Here is a 26,032-nt window from a genome sequence, read left to right on the forward strand (position 1 = left end):
ACGTTCGAAAGTTCAAGCTGATCTATTTACAATGTATCAAAATGTCGCCAAGTGTGGTAGGTCGCATGAAGTACCCGTGATTGGTACAGCTTTGCGTCGGAGTATATAACGTTAAATCGTGTTTGTGTCCTTCAACTAAAGAGTTAATTAAATCGCAAAAAAATGATAAATTGGTCACCGCGTCGCCTTATATATCATGAATATGGTTTACGAAATGCGTTTCACAATATATATGAGGACGACAGAGCTGAGCTAAAAGCAGTAACGTTTTCAAAATGTCACAAAAATTTTAGAACAATCCTTTTCAGACTATTTTATAGAAACACCGAGCGGCAATCACAATTCTTTTTCTAACCAAACATTCTTTACACTGAGCACCGCAATGCATGCGACGAATGATGCAAAAGGAGTAACCAAATTCGATCACTCTAATCTATACGCACCTTCGCACTCAGATCGAATCTGGCCCAGGATAGCTCTTGCCCAAGTGAATATTTTCTTATACAGGATAAACTGGCATAGCCTGGCTGTGGAGGTTTTTTTGTTTTTTTTTTTGGCGAAAGGCCGGTCTATTCAATTTGCAAATAAGTATCACCCTTGCTAATTGATGATTTTAACGCGATGGCGTTGAGGAGCTCGTGTCGCAGAAAAGCCGATGTTGGTGGCGTGACGGGAAAATCCTTATTGGTCAATACGGTCATGACGTCACCACTGCATGTCCTCGCGCGACATTTTTAAACAGCCCACAACGCTTACGTGAATCGAGACGTAACCCGCGTGGAATGATGATGATTAGAGCGTGACATCTAAAGCGAATTAAAGGTCTTCGCATGTCTCAAACGATTTCACTTAATATAGTAATTTATTCCCCTTAAAGAAAAAAATTTAAGAAATTTAGGGTGGAATTGACTGTACGACCCTTCGTTATCGAGTCAGACACGCTACTGACTAGACCACGCAAGGCACGTTGCACGCGAATGAGAGGGCGATACGAACGGAACCCAAAAATGCTACCGCGCGTTCTCCAAGATTTTTTTTTTTTTGTTAAGCAAAACAAAGTAGTATTTAATGCTCTGCTCGACATGGCACCTACTTCATTGGACACTTTCTGACGGTCGGCGTGCGTAATCGTCATAGTTCCGTCGCGCGCCCCTGTGTACTTTGTTTCTGTCCAGCCCATAGACACATAAACATTATGTTCACCCCATAACAGAGGCCAAAACAGACCTATATATGTTTGGGAAGTTATACGTGTGGGGAACGCATAGTCATTTAAATGACCTTCAAAATCAGAAATTCCTGCCCCCCCCCCCCCCCCCCCCCCCAATCCCCAATGCTCTCCCAAATCACTTACAACGTCCCTGTTCAAGGATAAAAACGTCAGAAAAGATTTGCAGAGCATCTTCCAGGTAATTTGGAGGGTGCATTGCTTTGGGGTGATCGGCCCTTCAGTTAGGTTTTCAAATCTTCAGTCACTAATAGTTTATATATTTTCTTATCCTCTATAATTTTTACTTTATGAAGTTCACACGACCGCTTGAGACCGACACAGGAGGACGATACTTGAGACTATGCCAGCTGTTGAGTTTGCCAAACGTGTTTTTTGTTCGCTGATAGGGAGTGTGAAAGATCAGGTTGCAGGGCATAGTAAAAAGGACTGCGCTCACGTGATAGATCGGAAGACGAATACACGAAATGTGCAGAAAGAAAGAGATAATAAATGACATTGTTCTGAATGATTCCTTACAGAACGCCGTGCTGCAAAAAGAGATGCATAAAGATGCATGCAATGGTATTCTTAATTATATATAAATAGCGCTAAGGACAGACACAGATTCTTAAAATCCTAATATAAATCACATTTCATCAGCTTGCATGAGCTCAAAACTGTGCTTTATCAGTCATGCGTTCTACCATTTTTCTAGGCTGCCGTATATCATCGCGAGACTGCTATAAATACTCTACAACTTTAAAATTTGGACATCTCTTGCTAGTGTTGCGAACATCGCATCTCACCAGAAAGCTGAACTGTTTAACATGGTACGGACGTGACGTCATCACATTATAAGCTGGTGGTCAGTGCAATTTGTTCTTACTGAGAAAATAAAATTCCTTGGTGCAAAATGCACGCTGCATGAGGTTCGCGCTCAGTGAAAGCCAAGTATTTGAGAGGTACGAATTATTACTATTAGTGCATCGTCGTGAGGAACGGCGCGAGCGTCTGGCACGACGAAAACGCACTTTTCGGCAAGAATGTTTTCGCGAACAAAGTAGTTTACGGGACCACGCTTTCTCGTTTGCGCCGAATATGCGGGGCAGAGGAACCTTTACAACACAGTATGTTTTGAAAACTAGCCCTTCCCCCCCTCCCCCCCTCTTTTTTTATTGTTTTTTGTTGCTCCTCCAGAGAACGTTTAGCATTCCTGAGGAATTGTCCCCTCCGTCTCGGTGTTTTAATTCGACAATTGTAGTTGTCACTTGTTAACAGTAACCCTCCATTGCCTTAATTTTGCACCCCGTGAAATATAAAGGTGTCACAAAACGATATCGGGTTGGAATGCTCATATCTTTGCAGAGGCGGACTGGTTATAGTCTGGGCAAAGTATACTAGCACAGACCGCCACTAATTCAGAAGTTCCTTGGTGGCGGTGAAATTGCGAGGATAAAATGAGACTATTTCTTTCAGTCTTGCCTTCGCAAAGATTGATGACGTAGTTGCGGGTTCGAAAACACCCGCCTGACGACAGCCGAGGGCGACTAATAGATTGGACACGAGAACTGCGTGAGCACTGGACTTCGGCTCGTAACAATCAATGCCTCGGCGGACACTTGAATAGCGGCTCGTGCCCAACCACTGCGATGATGAAAATAGCCGAACTCTGACAAGGCCAGGAGCCCAGCCCGTGTTTTTCATTTTGTCAACCCCAGCGCGTGGCTAGGATTAACGTTGGCGGCATAGAATATGCACCAGGCCAAGTGGCCGCGCTTCTGGCTCCGATTTTAGGCGATGAACGATGCTCATATTTCTATAATTTGTTTAGCGACTACCATTGCCTAGAAAGAAAAGCTAAAGCAATTTTATTCAGTTATTAACATTAGAGGGTGATTCTAAATAGTATTTAGTGAAGTCAGAAAAATCGTTTTATGGTTCCTTTAAAAAAAAATACAGAGGTGGTCGAAACTTGGGGAATAACATGAGAACGACGCTCGTGGGACACTTATGGCGCGTTCACACTGGAAGCGGATCCGCGTTCGCGAAGCGGATCCGCGCGTTCTCAACCGCAAAGCGGCTAGTATCGAGCGGTTGGAGCGCGTTTTTGCCAACCGCTTCGGGACCGATTTCTCCCAACCGCTTTCACGAACCGCAAAGCGGCAACCAATCACAACGCGACGCTGACGTGACGTCAGTGACTTTCAAAACAAGATGGCACCTGTCGCTGGTGAGGCGTCCAAGGCGCTGTAGTCCTAACGCTGTAGTCTTAGCTTTCGACAAATCAACGGAGAAACTTGATGTTCACGTCCGTCACTTGAATCCGCTGCGAAAAGAATTGACTCGGTAATTTTAACGGGCTTTGCACCGGTGATTTGGTTCGGGTAAGAGTTTGTTGATTATTCCGGGTGCCACAGCCCAAGCTCGCTGCCTTGTTAATCTCTGCCTGTAGAACGTCGGAACCCGCCCCTGATCGACCGAAATGTCAGCTTTTCTACCCACTAGGATAGTCGCGTGAACTATTGAAAGCTTTCGACACCGTGCATGACCACCACGAAGGCCGATAGAGACGTCGTGAGCTTGATTGCGTAGCCAACGCACTACCGCGGAGGGGGCAGGGTACCTGCGCTAGCCCGACCTGTAACGTTTACTACTAATAACATAAATAAAGGAAACCTACTCAAGGAATAAAGTGTACGTACCAGACAATGCAGAGGTAATCCATACGGCGTTTATTTGAGCTTAATGTCAAACAAACAGTAGACTCGATCGACGAGCGAGTGACGAGAGGAGAGTCCGCCACCAACGAAGCCCCGACCGGCTAGCACCGAACACATTTCCCCGCACCACGGTCCACCCCACCTCTCACAACTTCGAAAATGATAAGAGCGAACAACAACGAGGGGGAAAACTGGCCCTCTATCCCGAAAACAAGGTCAGCTATTCATGAGGGAAGGGTCCACTTCGAAGAAAAGGTCGGGGGCATCCTGTTCTGAGTCAGCAAGGCGCGCCTAGCTGGGCTTTGCTTGTGGGCAAGTGGAGGGAATCACAGGCGAGTTTGGCGGGTCCATGCTTCCCTTTTCGCTGCCTGAACTCGTGATGCGCGCGAACATCCCGGAGAGAAATATTCTCAGTGCCAAAATAGCCAAACTTTGGCTTTGGATATTGAATTAAAGTGGATTCTGGATTGTAAAACAGGGTTGCCAAACGCAAGTCTCGAAAGATCACGCGTGATCGCCGAGAAACCGCCAACCGGCTCTCGGTGAGTCTGAACGGGGTCGCTCGCGAACCGCATCCACGACCGCTTCGCGAACGCGGATCCGCTTCCAGTGTGAATGCGCCATTAGAGTGGTTGCCAACGTTCGGATTATCCTCTGATGCCACTATGGTCTTTTTGTTTCAGGTATCCCTCCCGTACACACATGTAGTTCTATGTAACGTAATTTTAATAAGTCACATTTAGTTTTTTCAGTATTCTATTCTCAGGGACATCTTCCCGAGGCAGTTCAGCAACAATAACACCATATTTGGGTGCCTCAGTAGTGTAAAATTGGGCGTGCAACAGTTTTTGTACTTTCAGTAAATAACGGTAAAAAGTAATCTCTGACGTTGATTACTTGCGAAAACATCCCTTATGGTACGTTTACACCTGAGAAGAAATCCGCTGCCGCGGGAGCAAATCCGCTCCCGGCGGCGGCGGTGGCGAGCTGGTTGTGTTTACATCTATTTCCTTCGAGCAGTGGCGGCTGCGGCAGCGGTTCCCGTAACGTCTCGTCAAATATGACGAGAAGGCGCGAGAGTTCCCGCCTCGGCTCTCTCTCTCCCGGGCGTTGCTGCTCCCGGAAGAACGCGTACTCGTGACGTAGGCAGCGTCGCGCCGCACAAGAATGTCACATCCGGTCAGCGAAACGCCTCGTTCGGCGGCAGAAATAGGTCCTGGACCAAAACGGCTCGCCGCCGCGTTTTCCGCCCAGCGTTTCGCCCCGGCGGCAAAAGCTGGGCGGATTCGCTGGCGGATCCGCAAGTGTAAACGTACCATTATGGCGCGTTCACACTGGAAGCGGATCCGCGTTCGCGAAGCGGATCCGCGCGTTCTCAACCGCAAAGCGGCTAGGATCGAGCGGTTGGAGCGCGTTTTTGCCAACCGCTTCGGGACCGATTTCTCCCAACCGCTTTGACGAACCGCAAAGCGGCAACCAATCACAACGCGACGCTGACGTGACGTCAGTGACTTTCGAAACAAGATGGCACCTGTCGCTGGTGAGGCGTCGAAGGCGCTGTAGTCCTAGCGCTGTAGTCTTAGCTTTCGACAAATCAACGGAGAAACTTGATGTTCACGTCCGTCACTTGAATCCGCCGCGAAAAGAATTGACTCGCTAATTTTAACGGGCTTCGCACCGGTGATTTGGTTCAGGTAAGAGTTTGTTGATTATTCCGGGTGCCACAGCCCAAGCTTGCCTGCCTTGTTAATCTCTGCCTGTAGAACGTCGGAGCCCGCCCCTGATCGACGGAATTGTCAGCTTTTCTACCAACTAGGATAGTCGCGTGAGCTATTGGAAGCTTTCGACACCGCGCATGACCACCACGCAGGCCGACAGAGACGTCGTGAGCTTGATTGCGTAGCCAACACATTACCGCGGGGTGGCAGGGTACAGCTAGCTCGACCTGTAACATTTACTACTCATAAAATAAAGTGTACGTACCAGACAATGCAGAGGTAATCCATACGGCGTTTATTTGAGCTTAATGTCAAACAAAGAGTAGACTCGATCGACGAGCGAGTGACGAGAGGAGAGTCCGCCACCAACGAAGCCACGACCGACTAGCACCGAACACATTCCCCCGCACCACGGTCCACCCCACCGCTCACAACTTCGAAAATGATAAGAGCGAACAACGAGGGGGGAAAAGTGGCCGTCTATCCCGAAAACAATGTCAGCTATTCATGCGGGAAGGGTCCACTTCGAAGAAAAGGTCGGGGGCATCCTGTTCTGAGTCAGCAAGGCGCGCCTAGCTGGGCTTTGCTTGTGGGCGAAGTCAAGGGAATCACAGGCGAGTTTGGCGGGTCCATGCTTCTTTTTTCGTTCCTTGAACTCGTGATGCGCTCGAACATCCCGGAGAAGAATATTCCGAGTGCAAAAATAGCGAAACTTTGGCTTTGGATCCTGAATTAAAGTGGCTTTTGGATTGTAAAACAGGGTTGCTAAACGCAAGTCTCAAAAGATCACGCGTGATCGCCGAGAAACCGCCAACCACCTCTCGGTGTGTCTGAACGGGGTCGCTCGCGAACCGCATTCGCGACCGCTTCGCGAACGCGGATCCGCTTCCAGTGTGAATGCGCCGTTAGTTTTCCCCTCCGCGCCATGGACGATGCAAAAAAAGAAAGGAAAGAAACAGCTGTCCCCTCTTCAAATCGCAATTAGAACATGCGGTCACGTGCCAATCGTGTCAATCGTGCAATCATGCGTGATCATGTGGTCACTAAATATATACCGTCAGTGTTCATCACGGTCAAGTGCTGGGGTTCGGAAAGCTAAGAACTTGGGCTGAGCTTCGGATATTGCTAGAGTTGGGCTATTATCATATATAATTGACATGAGCCGTTACCGGAGTATTTGGCGATGCTGATTGTCATGAACCCGAGCGCTCGATTCTGTTTGAAAATCGCTTACCTCACGATGTCACATGACGCTCGGTGCGAAGTCGTGATGTCAGGTTACGTCACGCTGTCAACAAGGTTGATGAATCTAGTGACTTCCTCAAAAATAACACGACTTTACGCAGTCAGTCACGTGACCTCACTTGACAATATGTATTGACAGCATGATGTGGCACATGGTTGATCATAGTGCCAATGCGAAAGCGCCACGAAAAGCCACACTTTATCATACACTGCAATTCTGTATATGACGATTTGATCCATATATAGAAATACCGCTGCCACTTTTTTATCCACAAATATTCAAGTTGTGATACTAACAAAAATTTTAAAAAAATATATCTTGAACCGTTTTTAACCAGTTACCGTTAATTTTTTCCGGTTCGGTTCCGACTATAGATAACGTTCAGTTCCAGTTTTTGGTGCGGTTCGGTTCGACACCCTGGATTTGTGACCCCGGGTCACAAATCCAGGGTGTCGAAGCTTCCTTTGCGTGGTATAAAATTTTTGAAGACAGATAACATTATTCCTTAAAATTAGGAGTCAGACTAGAATTGCGTTGTGAAATTATTTGATTTCCAGTAGACACAGCTCATAAACGTAAAAAACGCTACCCTCGGCGGGATTCGAACCCGCAATCCCCGGTTTAGGAGACCGATGCCTTATCCGTTAGGCCACGAGGGCGTCGAAAGTTGCCTGTCGTGACTTGGCATCGCCTAAGTCATCTTTTTTTATTATGTTACGTTAGATTGTATGCTCTCGTTTCGCTTTCGGAAATATTTCACATTTCGTTACATCTTACGATATAAGTTTCGGCAGCAGGTTGCAGACGACAACAGAGTAACAACATCGTGAACACCCGAGACAATGTTGTAAGTTCATGAGCTCGCGTCCATCTTTCCTGCTATTTCTAGAATTTAGAACCATAAGCTTATCTCCTTTATGGTCGTCTATGTTTTTGTCTTTTTAATAGAAATGTATTTTAACCAAATCTAATCAGGGATTTGTGCCGCGTCGTACCTTGCCGTCGTCAACCAAATATAACGTGCTAACGTCCTGCGAAGCTTCGCGGCGCGACACAATAGGGAGTTGTAGTAGACCGTTCCCACAGCCCGCTAAGCACCCGGATAGCGCTCCGTAATCCGCCACAAGACCTTGAACTATGCAGACAAGGCTGGCGGTGCGCATGCGCAGCTGCGGCGTGTTCTTCACGGATACCGTAGCGGAGGAGAAAAACGATCTACTACAACTCCCTAATGAGTACCATGGTCGCGTAGCTGGTGTCACTATTCGTCAAATGGTCAAGTGGCTGGTGCCACTACGGATCACGTAACTACGTGACATGCCCCAGGCCATTCGAGGACTGGTGACATCAAAGTGTGACGTCGTGCCGTTATTTGACACCACGGCGCCGCATGATTCATGGTGCGAAGTCGTGGTGCCCCGTGGTGGCACGATGTCAACAACGTTATCTGGCGCAGTAACGTTGGGTGCAAAACCGGTTTATTCATGCGTTGCATAAATTAGCATTTCATGCACAACGACAGAGGTCGCAGGCTGAAAGTCTGGTGCAAGCTACAGAAAATTCCACAGAATTACGGCCATGATTGCAAGGCCAGTCTACCCTATGCAAGCACACCTCATACAAACCCTTGGCTATGATAGCACGTACTGGTTGTTTATTTAATTCCCGGAAATTACGAAATAATATAAAACGCCGTGTTTGTCGCATTTCTGTGTCCACCCGTCTCAATATTGATATCATTTTCCGCGGTGTCATTCCCGCAGGCTGCCTTCGCCTGAATTCAAATCCCAAGAGTACCAACTCTCCTTCGAGAACGGGGTAGGGGTCGCGGTTGCTGAAAACTACTTCATTTTTGTGGGCTTGGTATTTCGGCAATTTTGCGAAGTCTGCTTGGGTTTCGGGAATGTTGTACGATCCCGACACTCTGCGCTTGGGAGTGGAACGTTATACATACGTCACCATCAAGTGATGCAATCGCATGATCAGTTTTTCGTGGCAGTTCTGATATCGCGAAATTCAAAAAAATTAGGTTATCGCAAAAATAAAGTCTATCACAATATTTATAAACTATTATTTAAACAAAATACTGCGTTAAAATGATTGAGACATTCCATGTCCGGAAGGGTTTTTTTCAAGGCACGAAGGCACAGAGAAATTGACAAGAAAAGCTCTATCACATTTGCCACTAGAGACTAGCGGCTTAACGTTATGCAATGTAATGCAATGCGATACAGCGTAAAGTAATGATATGCAATGTAATGCAATGTGATACAATGCAAAGTAATATGTAATCCATTGCGATGAGATACAACGTAACGTCATGACATGTAATGTAATGCGACGCCATGTAGGCTTAACCTGAAATAGAGATTGGGGGTAGGCGGCTTATGCTCAGGCTTTTAAGCGTTGGCATCCGTTTTGGAATAAAGTATTTACGTTAATTTGGTATTCTTTTGTCTATGAAGAATTCAGAGGAGATACTCTTGTAGTTAACCTTGGTTTTCAGATATCTGTAGAATGTCATAAAGTTTAAAAACTAGGCTACGTTTTTTTTTTTTTTTCTTTTTTCTTTTTTTTTTTGCTGAGTACAGCAGCACAAAAACATGCGAAACAACTCAAATGAAAAAATTATAAGAGCGGGCTGCTGATCGTTTATTTTCACGAAGTAAACTGGCCAAACACAGAAAGGGCCACAAGGACAATGCACCGGCGCGTGTGCATTCAGAAAACATTAAAAAAGTAACATATTCCAGGCGCGTACATCAGCTCCTTCAAATTTTGAATGTGGAAGGTCGATCATCTATCTATTCGCGATCACATCAATGTTTGATCGGCCAAGCGACAGCAAAAGTAACAACGAGCTTGCCAGGATTCGAACCTGGAATCTTCTGATCCGTAGTCAGACGCGTTATCCGTTGCGCCACAAGCCCGGATGGTTGTTCGTTGACGACATGAAGGTATAAATTCCTGGGAAGGTTAAAGGAGTCGTGAAACGATTTTTCGACTTTTTCTTTCTTAGCTGTTTTCCTCAACTCAAAAGTCGCGTATTGTACCAAACAGTTCAAGAAGACGGAAAGGAGGGACTCCCCTCCTGCTCGGACCCTCGCTTTTCTTGGCAATGCAGTGGAAGGTACAGGCCTGTGTCCCCTCTCCCATTTTGAGTGTGCGCGGGCTCTCCTCCTCTCCCCGGAAATGGGGAGAGGAGGAGAGGCGTCGCTCAAACCTGGGACAAAAGTTGCTTTCCCCACTCCGTTCACCCCGAAGCTGACAGTGCCGTGGAAGCTACCTGCTCGTTGAGGCAGCCACACTCTTGCCACTTGATCACTCTACCTCGCACATACCTACCGCAGAGAATGAGGTCAATTGATGAAATGGAGGCGGCTGATTGGTCCGGTAAGCGCATAGCTTCCACCGCACTGTCAGCTTATAGGGTTGAAGGGAATAAGTGAGGTCCGGTATTGTATGACGTGCGTTTGGGCCTGGTGACGCGCTTTGGGTATCTTGGATGTATCACAGTGAAAAGGCTGAGAGCTTTCGAAGGGACGGAGGTACGAAATTGTCCGTTGTGTTTTCAGATTTTCGTACCGAAAATCAGGCTTTTGACTTTCTACCTTCTTTCTTTTGGCCCACTAAACCGATATGATGTTAGTAAAATCCCAATCTAAATAAATTTGTTTCACCCCAAAGTTCGTTCCACGGGCCCTTCAAACGGTTGTTTTTGCGAGTAATTTTTTTTTCACTTACCATAAAAGTAGCGTGCGTGCTCGTGAGGAAATATTTTATGGGTTGGCAAATAAGTCATAAATTCATCAAACATATCAGGTGCTTCAAAACAATCTTTCGATGACAGAATATTGATTCCCCACTCGTACGAAGACATTGATAAAAATGTTGCATCATTGCTCTCTGAAGTGTACAAGCATGAACTCACTACTTTAACTAAGATTTAGCAGAAAGTTGTAAGACGTGCGTGGTTGTCATCAATTGAAATCAATATAGGGGTATTATAATCTCGACGAAACTATTCATGTGCACATCTATTTTGAGAGGGTTCGCTTTCCTCGGCTAAAACATTAAAAAGAAGTTTCGTTTTCACTCACTGAGTGAAAGCATCAACGTGGAAAACACACTCACACATACATTATATATAAAAAAAAAGAGACCGGCTGTTTAAGAAACATGTATTTGTTTTTTTCTTAAATCTTATTTAAGCTTTTACCGCAATTGCTGCCAATGACCTTGTTTTGCGCAAAAAGAAACTAAAAATCTTCACTAACGTACAAAACGTCATGTTCATACAACCCAACATGTCTTTGATTACCAGAGTCACAAGTATTTTACCTAAATCAAAATCTACAAGTATCACAGTAAAGAGTTGAGCTTGTTGGTACATACCTGTAAATCGACGATCTTGAACTTTAGAATTATATTGTCCTTTTGTGTCCTTTCTTTCTTCGTGTATAAGCCTCGTTCTAAAGTTGAAGATGATCTATTTACAAGGTATAAAATGTTGTCGCGAAGTGTGGTAGGTCGCATGAAGTACCCGTAATTGGTACAACTTTGCGTCGCAGTATTAAGCGTTAAATCGTGTTTGTGTCCTTGAACTAAAAAATTAATGACGGCGCAAAAATCATCAAATGGGCAAAGCGTCGCCTTATATATAATGAATATCGTTTACGAAAGACGTTTCAGAGTATATATATGAGGACGACAGAACCGAGCTAAAAGCAATAACGTTTTCAAAATGTCACGAAAGTCTTAGGAAAATCCTTTTCAGTCTATCTTTTATAGACACACCAAGCAGGAATCACAATTCTTGTTTTTCAAACCAAACATTGTTTACACTCAGCACCGCGATGCATGCGACGAATCATGCAGAAAGGAGTAACCGAATTTGTTCACTCCAATCTATACGCACCTTCGCAATCAGATCGAATCTGATCCGAAATAGCGCTTGCCAAAGTGAACATTTTCTTATACAGGATAAGCTGGCATAGCCTGGCTGTTGAGGTTTGTTCTTGACAAAAGGCCAATCAATTCAGTTTGCAAATAAGTATCACCCTTGCTAATTGATGATTTTAACGCGATGGCGTTGAGGAGCTCGTGTCGCAGAAAGGACAATGTCGGTGGCGTGACGGAAAGATCCTTATTGGTCAATACGGTCATGACGTCACAGCTGCATGTCCTAGAAGAAACTTTCAACCAGCCCACGACGCTTACGTGAACCGAGGCGTAACCCGCGTGGAATGAAGAGGATTATAACATGACATGTAAAGCGAAATAAAGGTCTCCCTGCATGTTTCAAACGATTTCACTTCATATAGTAATTTATTCGCCTTAAAGAAAAAATTCGAACCCACGAGCCTTCGGTATCGAGTCAGACACACTACTGACTAGACCACGCACGGCATGCTGGCACGCCAATGAGAGGGCGATACGAACGGAACCCGAAAACGGTACCGCGCGTTCTCCAAGATTTTTTTTTCTTGTTAAGCAAAACGAGGTAGTATTTCATGCTCTACTCCACATGGCACCTACTTCATTGGACACCTTCTGACGGTCGGCGTGCGTAATCGTCATAGTTCCGCCACGCGCCCCTGTGTACTTTGTTTTCATCGATACATAGAAATACAGCCTGCCAGATTTTTTTGTTTTCAAATATTCACTCTGTGATACTAAAAAAAAAGAAAAAAAAAGATCACTTTGAACCGTTCTGAACCGGTTACCGTTATTTTTTCCCGGTTCAATTCCGGTTCAGTTCTAAGATGGCGGCGAAGGTTTCGGTTCAATTCAGTTCCGGTTCCGCTATAAATAACGGTTCAGTTCCGGTTTTTGGCTCGATTCGGTTCCGGTTCGAAACCCTGGGTTTGTGACCCCGGGTGAAGCGAAGCTTCTTCAAAAAAAAAAAAATAAAATAATAAGAAAATCCTCGTCTACCCTTTGGGCAGTCAGGTTTGGTGTGACACTTCGCGCCATCTAGCTCAAAGTATTTGCAACAGTGACAAGGCTCGTTCCCCGGCCTGCTTACTCGTGGGGCTATTCACGGATCAATTTGAAGGTACTTATTCACTCGTTTTTGGTCTTTTATTCTTTACATTGCTATCGGATGTCGCAGAAGAGCAAACGCCGAAGCTGTAGGCACTGTTACGTACCGGACTGTCGCAACCCTGGAAGCTTTGGGGACGTGAAGCTCCGGAGGTTTCCGTCGAAACGGTGGAAAATCCAACGCCGTCAGAGATGAATAAATGCCATAAAGCATGTAAAATAAGCATTTCGTTCACATTGCCTGACTCGAGATGCATTTCTAAATGCCCTATTTGACTCGATGTTTAGAATTAATGCGCTCGAAGCCCGGCGTTGTCTGTGGATTCGATGCGACGACTCTAGAATCAGATCAGTCCTTTGACACTCTCATTGCTTTCTGCTCCGCGGTCGCATCTTGAACGAACGACGTTTTGTGGACGTTTGATCGTATTTACCGAAAACGGAAGTGAGCGTTTTCTCCGCTTTGCTGATTGCAGAACGAACAGGCGTTTGCGCCTTTAGCATGATCGCGTAGTTGCCCAAAACGGTTGCTCTATTTCGACCCGTGCCTATGCGGTCCCAACTTCCTCCCTGCTGCGAAAAAAGTCTACCCAAAAAAATAATAAAAAAAAAGTGTGCTTATTCCTCGAAAAAAGGTGATCCATGCCACGTTTATTTCTGTTCTATGCGAAAGTGAAGCGCATTTTCAATCGACGAGAACAAGCATCAGCTTGCGCCGAGCAACTGCGTACGATATCGTCCAAGCTACAGCTAGCTTGCACGAAAAACACACTCCTCGGACACCACAACCGTCTTCAACACGGCGACGAGGGGACTGGAAACAAGCTGATCCCCAAAATGAGGTCAGCTATTCATGCGGGAAGAGTTCACTTGGAAAAAAATGGTGGGTAAGATGAGAGGAAAGGCGGGGGGGGGGGGGGAAGGTTTAATGGTCCTGGGCAAATGACACCGTAATTATCTTTCAAGCCTCGGACCGTTGTCAAAAGGGGGTCTTACGGCTTGTCTCGTCAAGGATGGTTCAGGGAATCAGGTCATCGTACTATTCGTGTCACGACAGAAGCCACTCTTTTGGTTTCCAGTTCGGCCATGGGATTTAGAGAAAGGAGAGGGTAAGTTTCTGGGGGAAACAGTGAAAGCTATGGACCATAGAGATTGTATAAAATAGGGAAGCGGAGCAGTTGAAGCTTCTCTATTACATCCTCCTCGCGCGGCAGCGGGATAGATTGATGGGATGACTACGAGCTTCCTTGTGGCTATCTCCGGCAGTTTATTGATTTTAAGGTATCGACGTTTATCGAAGCCACACTTGTGTGCGACTTTTGTCGTGGGGCAAATTAGTATTTCCAATGACACCGACGCCAAATTCAACTGAAAACATCTTAATTGATACAAGCGCGTTTTATTTTTTATCTGGCACACGTTTGCATCCGGTTATTATGTATTCTTTTTATAGGAAACACCGCGAAATTAATCTCCGAATTTCGGAAAATTGGGAATTTATGAAAAATAAACTTCGATAAACACCGAATTTTCGCTAAAAAATAAACTCCGAAAAACACCCTCCGAATTTCACGAAAAATAAACTCCGAAAACACGGAGCCCTATATAATACATCGTACGATATTATGAGTTTCGGCAGCAGGGTGCAAACGGACAAAAGCTCGCCGGACAAAAGCTCGCTGGACGAAAGCTCGCCGGACAAAAGCTCACCGGACAGAACCTCAGCAGACAAAAGCTCACCGAACAAACGGTCACCCGTCTTTTCACGGACCCCAAAAGCTCACCTTTTTTGCTACCCGGGCGAAACACGGGCTGGGATAAAGTGCGGACGCGATGGACATCGCCAGATTTTTTAAGAGAACTGGTACCCCGTCCCATGCAAAGGTGTCGAAAGATAAGCCATAAAAGCAGAGAAGCAACGATTTAGGACATAAATTTAGGTCACGAAACCGAGTGGAGCTGATAAGAAAAAAAGCTTGCTTGACTCAAGGGTATGCCGGAGCACCCTTGTGCCACGCCCAAGAAACTTCGTGAACCGAAGTTTTTGAACACCCCGAAGAGTGACCGAAGAAGCGAAGTCACCCTCGGTGACCTCGCTTTTTCATTGTGCTTATGTCACGCTAAACGCGCACATAAAGGTTCGGCACAATTTCTCTCAATTACTAATGCATGCGTTTTCTTGAGGTTCAGGGTAATATTTAAAGTGAATGGCTAGGAAAATTATATTCTTTCCGTCATTGTGTGTCATAAATGTATTTGAAATCGAGGATTATCTCAGGGTGACGTGAAAGCGAAACTGAAGCAAAACTGTCATGTAAAAATCATTGAGTTGGGAATCTTTAAAAATATTTTGAAGGTACAAGAGTTGGGCCTTTTGGACAAGTATAAGAAAGATGACCCTTTTAGAAAACTGTGCGGGATTTTGGATAGCCTGGGTTTTCCATCACCACAGCTTGTGCCCGAAGGACTAACCTATAACAGGGAAAAGTCTCCCGGTAAGATCGGCGACCTGCTGGACTACCTTGATAGCACGGATGTGAACGGCCCCTTTCGTTATGCTTCTGCTCCTTCTGCGGCGGCACCCAGAGCGAATTCTTCCTTCGCCTGATTGTGCGCCCACAACGACTGGAGTTTCCCTCGGAACGGTGGAATTTGTACGACGCCACTCTTCAAGATAAAGACTGGATGAACAACACCTGCAAAGGATGGAATACCAAGTTCCAGAAGCCTGTCGGTCACGGCCGTTCAAGCGTCTGGAGGCTGACGAGTGACTAGAGGAAAATCAGGCGCTCGTTGTCAGGGCATTAACACGAGCCCAGAGAGGTGAATCCCCAGAGAAGCGGGTGGCGAAAAACCACTCTTGGCCTGCAGAATCGTCTGAAAAATATTTTCGAGGGGTTCCATGTATGCCCAGGTCGTGACCCAGGTCTACCAAGAACGCTGGAGCTAGTAAGGTCCTGCAATCGCTTCTAACCAGTCGATAAATAAACTAGTTCCTACTCTAATCAAGAAACCATGCACCTGTCAGATTTAATTTATCGTTGCATTTTAGTGTCGCACTCATGCACCTCAGTTGTCCACACTCGTATTAAGACCAACATGAGATATTCTCCTAGTGAGCTTTTGTCCGGGTCTGTGAAAAAATGGGTGAACTTTTGTCCGGTGAGCTTCTGTCCGGTGAGCTTTTGTGCGGCAAGCTTTTGTCTGGTAAGCTTTTGTCCGGTGAGCTTTTGTCCAGGATTCCGGACGACAACCGAATAACAACATCGTGAACACCCGAGTCGATTCACCAGTTCAATAGGTCACGTCAATCTTCCCTGCTATTTCTAGAATCTAGAATCATAAGGTTATCTTTTTTATGGTCGTCTATGTTTTTGTCTTTTTTAAGAGAAATGTATTTTAATTAAATCTGAGCTGGGATTCGTGCCGCATCGCCGTCGCCGTGGGCGTACCGCGCCGTCGTCAACCAAATATAGCGTGCTAACGTCCTGCTAAGTTTAGCGGCGAGACAAAACGAGTCTCGTGGTCCCGTGGCTGGAGTCGCTATGCGACAAATGGTCACGTGGCTGGTGGCAATACCGGTCACGTGAATACGTGGTATGCCCGGGACATGTAAGTACAGATGACATCGAAGTGTGACGTCGTGCTGTTATTCGACATCACGGCGTCGCATGACTCATGGTGCGAAGTCGTGGTGCCCGTGACGTCGCAATGTCAACAACGTTACTAGATCCAGTAACGTTGGGTGCCAGGCGGGGGTGCAACGTCACATCGCGCGAGCACTTCGCGTCAAGTCAGGTGAAGTGACACGCTGCCACGTGACGTGACCTCGCGTGAGCTGATGTCGCCGCAACATCACGTGAGGCCACAATGCCCAGATTTCCGTCGCATAGATAAACATTTGATGCACAACGACACCGATCGTTGACTGAACGTCTAGTGCAAGCTACAGGAAATTCCACAGAATTACGGCCATGATTGCAAGGTCAGTCCCCTACCCTATGCAAGCACACTTCATACAAACCCTTGGCTATGATAACACGTCCTGGTTGTTGATTTAATTCCGGGAAATTACGAAATAATATAAAACACAGTGTTTGTCGCATTTCTGTGTCCACCAGTCTTACTATTTATAACATTTTTCGCGGTGTCATTCTACCCGCAGGCTGCCTTTGCCTGAATTCAAATCCCAAGCGTACCAACTCTCCTTTGAGAACGGGGTTGGTTTCGCAGTTGCTGAAAACTACTTAATTTTTGTGGGCTTTATATTTCGCAAATTTGCTAAGTCTGTGTGGGTTTTTGGAATATCGTACGATCCAAACATTTCGCGCTTGGGAGTTGAGCGCTATACACTCCGTGCGGGAACTATGGGGGCGCTTTGAAAAACGCGCGCAGCGCCGCTAGCGGAGGAGCTGGCGTTCGACTGTGAGGCGCGTTCAGCAGCCCGCGGCGCCTTTTCGCATGCCAAGCTGTGGCGGCGGAAGCGCGCACGGACGAAACTTTTGCTTTTTGAGCCGATAAGTTGAGGGTGACGTTGCATGAGTACTGGGGTAGACCTAAGAAGGGCATCTATCTGTTCTCCACTTCTCATATATTGAGTTTGAGTCGTTATTAGGGGTAATTTCTCTAGTTGCGGCCGAATTCCGAAAAACAAGACGGCCGCCACCTTGATTGCTCTGGGTGGGAAATTTATTTCGCTCGTCGCTGTAAACCTAGGACTGCTGGAACGATGATATTTGGAGGCGAGTGAGATGTTCACTAAGTTTGTGCACGAAGAGTGCCAAGTTTCTTTAAGACAGCAGGTGTGAAAGTTAGGTTTCTAATGAATAAAGAAACAAAGCTGTACGGGATATCCCATATTCGACCCAAAATGTTGCGTTATAGCGGGCTGTGTAAAGCGCAGATTTGGGCACACAGGTGCTTGGTCTTGACAGTAACATGACACAGCACTTATAGACCCCTTTCGGAATTTTGGCAACACTAAAAAAAATTTAGCCAGAATAGTAAAACATCTAGCAACATTGGGTGATCGCCGCCATTACGCAGGGTTCGACTCGTTCGACCGGTCGGCGTGCAGCGTAGCCGCCGTAGCGTTTTGGGCTATGCCTTGTGCGGGTGTTTTCCCGATCACCTCTTGGTCTAATGATCTATCGATGCTGCCGCATATAAGTGACAGAGAGGTGGAGCAGTTTTACAGGAGTCGGTCAGGCACAGACCGGTGCATGGAAAGAAGCTACACCTTCTTCGTCGAAGCATGCGTGGTCCCCGCATCTATAAGGACTAACTACTCACGGAACAGGCAAGTTCTTTCTTATTTTGTAGTGATTTTTTAGTAATATTCCATAATTTTAATAGTGAATCATAGTGATCGCGCTTTCAGCGTGGCCACTCCGAACGACCCGGTACGGTGCCCCCGTCGTGAGCTTGTCGTTCAGTGACAGCCGAATACAATGTGTTCAGGAATAACAACCGTTGAACAGAATAACAATTGTTGAACATGCTGTAAACACCAACTCTTTGGCTGCATTCTCACAAATTTCCAAACTGATTAGTAGCGTAACGTCCCTAAACGTCTAGCGGTACGGCCTTGGCACTCTGTTCAAGCCACCACTCCAAAAGCTCCCACGATCGCAAGGTGGGTTCGAGTGATCTTCCGATTTGGTGTACACTGCATTTAGTATGTACACCCCCTCCACCCGACGTCTGTTTTCTGGAAAACTCTTTACCGGCGTGAGTAAAGGAAGCGAACTTGCGGAAGAAGTAATCATGCATCTACACGCCGAACAAGTACCTAAAATGGCCTTGGTTGCAGTGAAGAAGCACTGAAGGGAGGGAGCCGCGCACTGAACCGCGGCCGTAACTCTGTAGTTAAAGACGGGGCGCGACACACGGCCACATACAACATATAATCGTCTGCGATGCACCCGCTTACGGATGATAAGAGCGTTTTCTTGTCTTGGGGGCACGATGCCACGTCGATGATGGAGCACTCACGCATCTTTCTGCTACAGATCCTGCTTTTGACCACCGCCGGCGACTTCGATGACTACGTGCTCGGAGCACTGGAACGTGTCCGAAACGCTACTGGGCCTGCTTTCCATGAGTCAGCGCGGGGAAATCAACAGTTCCCGCAACCGATCTTGGTGGATTTGCAGTTCGAGCGCTGGCAACACTGGTCTTCGCCAACGATAACAAGTCCTCTACAAAAGCCCGCCTACCACGCCGGTCACTTGGGGCACGATGCCACGTCGATGATGGAGCACTCACGCATCTTTCTGCTACAGATCCTGCTTTTGACCACCGCCGGCGACTTCGATGACTACGTGCTCGGAGCACTGGAACGTGTCCGAAACGCTACTGGGCCTGCTTTCCATGAGTCAGCGCGGGGAAATCAACAGTTCCCGCAACCGATCTTGGTGGATTTGCAGTTCGAGCGCTGGCAACACTGGTCTTCGCCAACGATAACAAGTCCTCTACAAAAGCCCGCCTACCACGCCGGTCACTTGGGGCACGATGCCACGTCGATGATGGAGCACTCACGCATCTTTCTGCTACAGGTTAGTTATTTAGAAACCTCAAAATCAAAGAATTCTTTCGTGTTAGTGGTATCGTGCCCCAACGATTGGTTGTGTCGTCTTCGTGCTGTGTGCTTTTGGTGTCGGGCGGCCATGTCCGCAGCTTTGAGAAATGCTCTGTTAACGTTGTCGGGCGATGTCGAATCAAATCCCGGGCCTTTCGATGAAGTCCAATTAGCAAGCATGGACGTCGTCCTCGCAAACGTACTCGCTACCGTTCAAAGAATAGAGGAAGGGCAGAGCGCCGTGCTTGCCGAGATAAAGGAACTCCGGGAAAAACAGAAAGCGACAGAGAATGATGTACGGCTGTTATACACGAGGGTTACTGCCATTGAAACTGAAACGTCTAAAAAGTCTAAAGCAGTAGAAGCTGGAGCTAATGCCATACCAATTGAGAATTTGACAGCGGTTACATCCAAGCTTAACGACGTACAAGCCCGCTGCGACGACGCTGAAAATAGACTTAGGCGTTGTAATTTGCTGTTCTTCGGTATTGCAGATAGTCCAAATGAATCGTGGAACGCACCCGAAGCTAAAGTCATCGAGTTTTGTATGGGGCAACTTGGTATTGATCTTACAACTGATGTTATCGACAGGGCCCATCGCTTGGGTAGGTTTGCGCCCGGCAAAGATCGTCCCATTATCGTTAAATTTTTGCGGTCTAAAGACAAAGAAGGTATATTGAGCTCTGGGTACAAATTAAAGGGCTCGTCTTTCGCCATCAGGGAAGATTTTTCTTTAACTGTGCGTACCGCAAGAAATAAACTGCTTGAATTCGCGAAAGTAAAACAGGTTCCTTTCAAACTTCGCTTTGACAAGCTAAGAATCGATAACAAGGTTTTTGAATATGACCCCGCTTCTGGTTCTGTCAAGGAATCCAGATAGCAACGCAAGTGCAACTCTAATCCCGCGCGCTGTACAAAGCCTTCTTTTTCTGCAAACACACGACGTGAGGAAAGCCTATCTGTATCTTTCACTAACATACGCAGCGTTCTTTCCAAGCGAGACGAACTAAGCGCGTTCATAACTGATAGCAAGACAGATATTCTTGTACTAACCGAAACATGGCTGAAGCCAGAACACAATGATGACGAAGTACTCAATAACAGTTTCAACTTTGAGATTTATCGTCGGGATCGATTAGATAAGAGGGGAGGGGGGGTGTTAATTGCGACAAAGAAAGACCTACGTACTAACAGTGTTCATGTAGATAGTCATCTTGAAATTCTTTGGGTCTCGGTATATTCAAACGTGACGATGTGTCTTCTTGGCGTTTGTTATAGGCCACCCGATTGCGATGGAACGTTTTGTAGTGAACTACAGAAATTGTTATCTGTTTTAAAAGCCGATTTTCCCAACGCCGATATTTTTCTCTTCGGCGACTTCAATTTTCCCAACGTCGATTGGTCTACTCTAAGTTCATCCTCCCAAGAAGCGCAGATGTTTGTCGATCTAACTCTTGATTTCAACCTTGTTCAGATGATAAATGAATCGACACGTGTAAACAATATTCTTGACCTTTGTCTGGTATCAGTCCCTGAGATAGTTAAGTCTGTCTCTGTCATCGACGGGTTTAGTGATCACAAGCTGATTCATATGACTGTATCACTTGCACCTAGTAGGAATATTACTGGTTCCAAATTTATATTGGATTTCAATAAGGCGGATTTCGATAAGATTAATGCTGGTCTTTTGGAGTTTTTTGAATCTTATGTTATGGGTTTTTCTTGTCGTACAGTTGGTGACAACTGGAGTCTTTTTAAAAATAAGCTACTCGAACTTACTACTACCTTTGTTCCACGTGTTCGCATTCGTACCAACAGCAATAAACCATGGTATAATAAAACTTTGAACACAATGAGTAACAAAAAGAAAAGACTGTTTAAGGTGGCAAAAAGTTATAATTCTGAAACTGCTTGGTCTAACTATAACGCCTGGGCCAAACTTTATATTAATAGTTTGCGTTTCTTTAAAGACAAATTTTACAGCTGCGACCTCCCAACCATATTAAAGAACAACCCAAAAAAGTTTTGGAAGCTTATTTCCCCTAACGAGCCATCCCGTTCAATACAGTTGACAAGCATCGACGGTAATATTATCCCCGATGCCGAATGCCCCTCGGTTTTTAATAATTTCTTTTCATCAACGTTTACAAACGAGGATATTTTGAACGTACCTTCCGTACCAGAGCTCAATTTTAGGTATATGGAGCCTATTCTGATAGCACCATCAGGGATTGTAGACTTGATAGATAAACTTAAAATTTCCACCTCTGCTGGAGTCGACGCAATTAATTCAAAGATATTAAAAAATACTAAGGAAGTTGCAGGTGAAATATGCTGTCTATTATTCCAACAGTCATTATCCACCGGCTGCATCCCGCATGAGTGGAAAATTGGGAGGGTCGTTCCGATCTTCAAAAGCGGTGATCGTCATTCAGCGGAAAACTACCGTCCCATATCACTAACTAGTGTTGTATGTAAGTTGTTGGAACATATAATATTCTCTCATGTTGCATCACATCTTGAATCTAACAATTTCTTTTATAAATATCAGTATGGTTTCCGAAAAGGCTTCTCGTGTGATAGGCAACTGCTCGAATTCACTCATGACCTTCATGTTAATATGAACACTAACTCTCAAACCGATGCCGTATTTCTTGATTTCTCTAAAGCATTTGATCGCGTACCTCATTGTCGTTTAATATCTAAACTCTCCTCGCTAAATCTTGATTCTCTAACTCTCTCGTGGATTCGAAACTTTCTCTCTCTCCGTTCTCAGTTTACTGTCAATGGAGATTTTCGATCTGACATTTCTAACGTAACTTCGGGAGTCCCTCAAGGCACCGTCTTAGGGCCTCTTCTGTTTCTTATCTATATTAACGACCTTCCTGATTCGCTGTCCTCTAACATACGTTTGTTTGCAGATGACTGTGTGCTATACCGAAAAATTAATCATCCAAATGACCATCTAATCCTTCAGCGAGATCTCGACAATATTCATAATTGGTGTGACAAATGGTTAATGCCCCTAAACACGTCAAAATGCAAATTACTTAATTTTACTCGCAAAAAAACCCTTTCCTCATTCCCCTATTCTCTTGGTAACACGCCTGTTAGCGTTGCTTCTTTTTACAAATATCTGGGAGTTCACCTCACTTCTAACCTCTCATGGATCACCCACGTTAACAACGTAATTGCTAATGCTTCTCGAACCCTCGGATACATTAAGCGTAACCTCAAGGCAGCACATCCTCAACTCCGTAAACTAGCCTACGAAACTTACGTTCGCCCAAAACTTGATTATGCTTCACCAATCTGGAACCCCCATCAAGTCTACTTAACCAAACGTATTGAAGCCGTCCAAAATCGAGCGGCACGTTTTATAACATCGAGTTATTCGTATAACATAAGTGTTTCTACTCTAAAAGATAAGTGTTCTCTCCCTCTACTCGAAAACCGCCGTAAAATTGCTCTTCTGTGCCTCATCCATAAGCTCTACTATCACGTTAATAATACACCTTTTCTTGAGCCCCCTAACAGATCTTCCCATCGAACCACTAACAGCAAAAGTTTCAAGCACCTAACCGGTAAAACTAATGCGTTTATTAACTCCGCTGTCCCGCGAGGCATCCGCGATTGGAACGACCTTCCCAACACCATAGTCGACATTAGTGACGCCGGCCTGTTCCGTGAGGCGATTTCTACATTGTTTTCATAGTTGGCTACCTTATTTTTATACTTTATTATATATTTCTTATTTTGTTTTATTCTTTTAATATATATATATATATATATTTTTTTTTTGTCGAGTGCTTACATAGACGATATGCTGGTGATTTTTGACCTCATTTGTTTCTGTGTGGATTTTCCCTGCTATTTTTATAGCGTTTACAAATGTATAATTGATGTGTTTTTTGTTTGTTTTTTTTCGCTTCGTGCGGTGTTCTGTATTTTTGATTTTATATTCCTTGCCCCCCCTTATGTAATGCCCATTGGGCCTTTAAGGGTTGAATAAATGAATAAATGAAATAACCCGAGAAAGTTTTGTAAACAACCCGAGGACTTGGTTTTTCTTTTTGAACACTTTAGAACTTGTCTGGCAAGTACCTTTTTTCCGTCTCCGTCGACGTATCCATCCTGCGTACACAAAGGTACGCAGCAATGCGATGGCATATTGATGCGGCGCGCGCAGACTGGGACTGAAAGTGTAAGCAGCACCGTTGTAGGCGGTAAGATTCAGGCGGTTCTGGCGGGACCCCTGCGTGATGGCGGCGGACCTAGTTGCAGTTGCGTGCAACAGGTGGCGCTCTACTCCGAAAGGGATTTATTACACAAAAAAAAAAGGTGGCCTAGGGAAACCAGGTGAAAATTTGGTTTGGTCGGCGTAACTCAATGGGAACCGGTTTTGACCATGAAAAGGCTGTCAAGAGAATATCACTGGTCGGGGGAGGTGGAGACTTTAGAGGTAGGAAGGGACTAGGGTGGACTGTACTTCCAATTGAAACAGCATTACGAAAGGTGGTTCCAAAGCCGAGAAAACAAAGTTGTCGGCTAAAACACGGTTTGGCCGCCAAGGGCTTTTGCGGTCTGCTGTTGTGTAATAACCTGTTGTGCGAGGTGCTGATTTTCGGCGCACAGGTACTTTGACATGACCGTCACTTGGCACAACACTTATTATAACAAAAAGAGTTGGCATAGCGAAACCAGGTGGAAATTTAGTTTGGGCGGCGTAACTAAATGGGAACTGGCTTTGACCGTCAAAGGCTGTCAGATAATACCACTCATCGTGGGAGGTGCACACTTTACAGGTAGGAAAGGATCAGTGGACGGTAATTCCACTTCGAACCACTTTGCAATAGGTGGCTCTAAAGCCGAGAAAAAGATTGTTGTCTACAGAACTCGGGGTGTCAGTGTTTCCACATCCAAAAGGAGGCTGATCAAGAAAGAAAGCACACTACATAAACTTCCATACTCAAACGTCAATTCTCCAGTGATTCCAAGTTTCATTGTTGTTTTCTTTAGATTTACATTTGTCACTTTTTTTACTGTTCGAATCTTTCTTCACGGAGTACAGATTGCGTGCCATACTTGTCCGGAAATATCATCGACACGGACGATGGGGACGAAACTTCTTTGGAGGGCATTCCTCCAACGAAATTGGCACTGCAAACCCGCGAGTGTGGGATGGCGTTTCCGTTCGTCCTATCGGCGCTAACATATGTAGGCGTTACTGGTACGAAAACAAAACGCAGAGCGCAAAGCGGCAGTGTAGCTAGAATATGTCAGCCGTGCCGACATAGTGGCAGACATGATCGGGAGACCAAATTTCTCGCGTCGTACGGCACGGCTACATCGTTGTCGCTTTGCCACAAAACATCGGGGAGGTGAAAAACTGTGAAACTTTGTCTCCACGAGATACGACGCATAACTATTGAAGCAGTTAATGACGCAGCACAGGCAGCAAGCACTTCATGCTGTGAACCCAGCGCAACCGCACCACTCCGACTTCAATGCGTACCAACGTACGCGGCGTGGTTTCGGTTTCGTTTTCTCTGGGGTTCTCACTGCCTACCTTCGGTACCGGCCGCGCGGCGGCGCGCCAGTCGCGTCGCACGGAGTGTCATATATGAACATCAAGTGATGCATTCTTGTGATCAGTTTTTCGCGGTAGTTCTGAAATCGCGAAATTCTCAAAAACAAGGTTATCGCGAAAATCAGGTCTTTCGCAGTATTTGTAAAATATCATTTAAGAAAAATCGCAGAACATTCCAGGTCCTGAAGGATTTTTTTACGATACGAAGGAAATGAGAAATAGACAAGAAAGCTCTATCATATCTACCACTAGAGACCAGCGCCTCAATTGTATGCAATGTAATGCAATGCGATACAACGTAATAACATGTCATGTAATGCAATGCAATGGGATGCAACGTAACGTCATTATATATTATGCAATGCAATGCGATACAATGTAACGTAATGATATGTAATGTGATGCGATGCCATATATGTTTGACCTGATATATAGATCGGGGTTGGCGGCTTGTGCTCCGGCTTATGCGTTGGCATGTGTTTTGGAATAAAGTATGCTACATTAGCTTGGTATTCTTTTGTCGATGATGAATTCAAAGAAGTTACTCCTGCAGCTAAGTTTTGTTTCCAGATCAAGGTCATACAGTTTAAAAACCCGGCTACTTTTTTTTTTTGTACAGCAGCACAGAAAACATGCTAGACAACTCAAATAATAAAATTTAAAAAAGCGAGCTGCTGATCGTTCATTTTCACAAAGTAAACTGGGCGAACACACAAATGGTCGCAAGAACAATACACCTGCGCGTGTGCATTCAGAAAACATTTACAAAATTTGAATATGGAAGGTCGATCATCCATTCATTTGGGATCATATAAATGTTTGATCGGCCCAGCGACAGCAAAAGTAACAACGAGCTTGCCAGGATTCGAACCTGGAATCTTCTGATCCGTAGTCAGACGCGTTATCCGTTGCGCCACAAGCCC

The 26,032-nt window shown here is 45.5% G+C and overlaps 3 non-coding genes across 3 annotated transcripts; all 3 read right to left on the reverse strand.

Annotated features, from left to right (window-relative positions):
• Positions 1-7,480: 7,480 nt before the first annotated feature.
• On the reverse strand, positions 7,481-7,553 carry Trnar-ccu. The gene has a single exon. It is a non-coding gene; the product is annotated as a tRNA-Arg (tRNA).
• A 2,198-nt stretch (positions 7,554-9,751) lies between these two features.
• Trnar-acg lies at positions 9,752-9,824 on the reverse strand. Its single transcript has one exon. It is a non-coding gene; the product is annotated as a tRNA-Arg (tRNA).
• A 16,135-nt stretch (positions 9,825-25,959) lies between these two features.
• On the reverse strand, positions 25,960-26,032 carry Trnar-acg. Its single transcript has one exon. It is a non-coding gene; the product is annotated as a tRNA-Arg (tRNA).

This window comes from Ixodes scapularis, unplaced genomic scaffold, assembly GCF_016920785.2.
Source record: "Ixodes scapularis isolate PalLabHiFi unplaced genomic scaffold, ASM1692078v2 PGA_scaffold4__175_contigs__length_147842914, whole genome shotgun sequence".
Classification (NCBI taxonomy): Eukaryota; Metazoa; Arthropoda; class Arachnida; order Ixodida; family Ixodidae; genus Ixodes; species Ixodes scapularis.